General features: G+C 34.9%; 1 protein-coding gene across 14 annotated transcripts in view; it reads left to right on the top strand.

Annotated features, from left to right (window-relative positions):
- The window catches only part of ZNF536 (zinc finger protein 536), a 578,037-nt gene that overhangs the window by 154,504 nt on the left and 418,533 nt on the right, over positions 1–5,000 (top strand). The gene's annotated exons all lie outside the window — the stretch shown is intronic.

The following is a 5,000-nucleotide window of genomic DNA, read 5'->3' as shown; positions in this document are numbered from 1 at the left end:
GGGAAGCTGACTTTATATGGGTGTGGGTGAGGAGAAGAGTAGGGGGGGAGAGAATACAACATGTACAACATGGAAGATCTTTGAGTAAGGAATTTCTATGATCAGATCTGTATTGTAGTAGTGTCAATTTGGCAATTTAGTGGAGGACATTGAAGAGAGGAGATCAGAGTTGGGAAGATATACCAATGATCCAGGCTAGGAGCAATGAAAGTCTGATCTAGTGTTTAGATTGTGTGTGTGTGTGTGTGTGTGTGTGTGTGTGTGTGTGTGTGTGTGTGTGTGTGTGTGTGTGTGTGTGGTGTAAATGGTATGGATATAAGAAATATAAAGGTAGGGTTAACAAAGATTGTATCAGACTGGATTGGGGGGTAAGCCTAAGGTTACAAATCTGGATGACTGGAGCAATCACTGTGATGCCAACAGAAATAGAAATGTTTGAAGGACGTATGAATTTTTTGGAGAAATATTATTTTAATAAATTCTATTGACTATATAATCAGGCTCATTCCACAGGTGGAGAAAGTGAACCATAGGAAAGTTAAGTGGCTGACTTACTGATTATTACTTTTGGACTAGAAGGTGGGGGAAATATTTAAAATTTAAAAACCCCTAAGTGTATGGGAAATTGAAGATGTTCACTGACTTTCAACCTTGCACACTTGTCACCAATACATTATCAAGGTGCACTTCCTTTTTTCTCACCTGGTATTTGCTTATTCCTCCTTACACTGGACAACTGCACCAACTTTTTCACTATTCTCTGTCACCAAAGTGTGAATTTTAAGTATTTAACCTTGGCATACATTAGACCTCTTGTAGGAGAAAAAAACAATTAGCTGAAGCTCTTTGGGATTGTTGATGAAAGTGCAGAGGTTTTCCTGGGTGAGAAAATGTACCTTTACACCTTGGAATAGTTTTTAGGTCACATGAACTGGGACTAGGCCCATAGATTTATATTAAAGAATGAATTCTGTTGCATGAAGAACTAGAAAGGGAACAGTTACATGGGGAAAAAGAACTTTTTTATGCTTCCTCTTTTAATATCATCACAAGTCTTTCTATTTAAGCAAATAGACATTTCACAGGACTAAACTTAGACCATTTCCCCATAGATTGTATGGACCAAAGAGTTAATGTCATTGTATTGATGTCTAAGTAAAGTGCAATAAAATGTGATTAGTTGGTTGAAAATGTGTAACTTCTCAGTAGTTTAATTCAATCCTTGAGCCATTCACAAGTCTGAAACTGCATTGACATAATACTCATTTCCGCCCATTCACAGAGAACCTGATGTAGTCAAAAGGACAGTATGTATGATCGGGCATCTGGGTGGATAAGTGGATAGAGTGCCAGGCCTGAAATAAGGAAGATTCTTCCTCCTGAATTCAAATCTGACCTCGGACACTCACTGGCTATGTGGCCCTGCCAAGTCACTTAATTCTATTTGCCTATGTTCTCATCCGTAAAATGGGGTGAAATGAAATAGCAAATCACATCAGTGTCTTTGTCAAGAAAACCCTAAATGGGGTCATGAAGAGTCAAATACCACCAGAAAATGACTAGACACTAACAGTATTATCTGCATCTATTAAGATCTAGAAAAAGAGAAGGGAGTCATCCTAATCTATGATCTTGGGGAATAGGGCTTCTGAGAGATGAGGCCATTTGTAGGGAAAGGAAGGAGTGCTATTTAATTGGGAGAACATTATTCTTCAGAAAGATGGCTCTTTCAGCCAGGCAGAGAAAGTGTACTGGGGGTAAAAGAGATTCCAGACTTCCAGGTGGAAGGTCTTTGTGCCTTTTTGTATCCACAGTTTTAATATAATCTTACAGAAGTAAATGGACCTACAGACCATATCATTTAAGGATTAATTAAGGAGCCTGAGCCTGTTTGGCCTGAAGAAGAGAGAAAAATCAAGAAGCAGGGACAAGTAACCATCTTCAAAATAGTCAGCAAAATGATATGGTAGAGAGAGTGCTGGACAAGAAGACCTGAGTTCAATTCCAGTCTCAGACTTAGACTAACTGTGTAATCTTGGTAAAGGGAGTGAGTTAACTCCTCATCTGTAAAAAGGGATAATAATTACCTTGCTGTGAAGATTGGCTGAGATGTCATATGCAAAGCACATTGCAACCTTAAACTATTATGTAAATACTACCTATTATTATAGTTATTCATGAGTAATTTAAAGGCCTTTTTCATAGAAGAGCAATTAGATTTGGTCCACAAGGTCCCAGTAGAACCATGAACAACTGGATGTCGAGATTGCAGACTCAACATAAGGGAAAACTTACTAATAATTAGAATCATCTAGAAATAGAATGGATTGTCTAGGGAAGTAGTAAGTTCCTTTATTTTTTTTTTCTTTGTAAAATTTTATTGTCTTTGGTTTTGATGTCACAATCTCTCCCTCTTAGCTCCATTCCACTCTCAATAGACAAAGATATTTTCTTTGTAACCCAAATTCAATATATTTAGTCAAAACCAATGGATGTAGTTATGAGATCTGATCATGTTAACCACATTGCATAGTTGTAGTCCTCCACCTCTCTACTGTGAGGATGGAAGTGTAAGCTCATTATCCCTTTATAGGACTGAGGATAATATTATAATTGATCAGAATTTGACTTCCTTCTAGTCTTTTTTTCATTAACAATATTGTAATCCTTGCACACATTATTCTTCTGATTCTTCTTACCTCAATCTTCATCTATTCATCTAAATCTTTCCATTCTTTCTCTTGGAATTCCTCAGATTGGTAATTTTTGTGGCAAGCTGATAGTTTATAACATTCACATAAGAAAAGGGACTGAACCTGTGATTTTATTGATATCAGATATTCTTAAGTAAGGAAATTCCTGCTTCAAGGACAGGTTGGTACTTTCTCTGCAATTTATAGTTTTAAGGTGAGAAGCTGTGTCTTGCCTGAAGTCATATAGCCAGTATATGTCAAAGGTAGATCTTAAGCTCAGGCCTTCCAGGCTTTGAGGTCAGTTCTCTATTGATTCTCTCATATACCATGATATATTTATCCATCCCCCATTGGATACATCAAATTTGTTTCTAGTTGTTGTTTTGTTTGTGGGTTCCTTTTCAGTGGAAGTTTCAAGGAAAAGTTAGAAGATCACTCTTCAGGGATGTTATATATTAGATTCAGTGACCTCTGAGGTGCTTTCCTCATCTTTGATATTCTCTGATTTGTGATCTTCAGAACATCATGAAAACTTCAGAGGTGCCAGTTTGCTCACCTCTGAAACCAGGATAAAAATACTGACACCTAATTCACAAGGCTGTTGGGAGAAAAGTCCTTTCTAAATATTAAAGCATTTCTGGCATCCCAAAAGTTGTAGTGCCTTTTTAAGTTTTAATTTTATAAATAAATTAAAAAGTTACTGCTGTAAGACTTTTGCTGTTAAACTTCTGTACACATACAAAATCATTATTATTATCAACATTATTTAAATAAGACATATTATTATTTCTGATGATATAATCTTTGTCATTTTGAAGGTTCCAAGAAAATTTTAGATACTACCACCTTAGTAGTTTATTGGGTGGATTGCTTTTATATCTTTTGATCTAGATCTTCTAACTTTGTTTTAAATGAAGTTTCGTTATTAACGGTTTTCCATATTGAGGAATTTTCTGAACTTTTCAGAGCCAATGAGTTGGTTTCTACTTTGAAAAATGCCATCTGCTTTGAAATGGGGGTCAGTTTACACCTAGCTTCCCTGTTTGTGAAGTCATCAAAACTAATTAAAATATCTCTACAATAATTCTTGGGTTCTCCTCATCTTTTCCTTTTCATTTTTATGATTCCATAGGTCCATGGCCCTATAGCTAGATGTAGAACAGATATAAATGGTGGAACTGCTCTCTTTAACCAAATGATTCTGCAGATCCAAGAGATTCCATCTTGTTAACAATGGTATCTGAGAGATGTGAGTTTCCATTCTATATTGGGCAGCATTAATTCCAAAACAGTTGTTGTTATTTAATTGTTAATGCTGATAAGAAAATTGTCTAGCATGCAGAATGGGATTGTTGAGTAAATCTCTTCTATGATGGGCTTTAATGTAGGTTATAATTGGGTTTATTTTCTCTTAGTTAAGTCTTGACATCTCATCTTGCCATTGTTGTGACCCAAGATTCTTTTTAGTTCTTTAACTTTGATATATACCATTTTGAATTCCATAAATGCTCTGCTCAAGTAATGCTTCATAGATATAACATTTGACAGATATGGAATATTTTATTCTGTCCCATACTTTGTATTATTCACAGTGCCTATCAGGAAGTGTAACATGCAGCAGACATGTAATAAGTTTTTTTTTCTGATTGATTGATAGACTAGGTAAAGTCTAAATTTTAAGATTTCTTTAGGTTAACACAGTGCCTTACACACAGTAGTTGTCAAATGTTGAATGAATTGAGGTTTGTGATATTATTGGAGGCACTGTAGTAGAATAGAAAAATAATTGAATTTGGCATCAGAATAATCTGAATTGCAATACTGATTCTGTCACTTGTTATTTGTGTGACCTTGCCAATTGACTTAAAAAAATATCAGCCCAGCCTATCCATGAACAATTGATATATTTATTTATTTATTTATTTTAATCTGATTTTATTTGTGTGAAAAGTGTTTTGTAATTGTGTTCCTGGATTTGTCTTGGCATGTAGAGTCCCAAATATTTTATATTGTCTATAATTATTTTAAATAGAATTTTTCTTTCTATCTCTTGCTACTGGGCTACTGGCTTTGTTAGTAATATATAGAAATGCTAATGATTTATGTGTTTTTATTTTATATTCTGTAACTCTGCTATAGTTATTAATTGTTCCAATCAGTTTTTAGCTGATTTTCTAGGATTCCCTAAGCATACTATCATATCATCTTAAAAAGGAATAGTTTTGTTTCCTTATTACCTCTCCTAATTCCTTCAATTTCTTTTTCTTGTTTTATGACTTACTTTCTCTGGGCCTCAGTTTCTTCTTC

Source organism: Sminthopsis crassicaudata, chromosome 2 (genome assembly GCF_048593235.1).
Source record: "Sminthopsis crassicaudata isolate SCR6 chromosome 2, ASM4859323v1, whole genome shotgun sequence".
Classification (NCBI taxonomy): Eukaryota; Metazoa; Chordata; class Mammalia; order Dasyuromorphia; family Dasyuridae; genus Sminthopsis; species Sminthopsis crassicaudata.
Note: the sequence above shows the minus strand (reverse complement) of the source record. Positions and strands in the feature narration are given on the sequence as shown.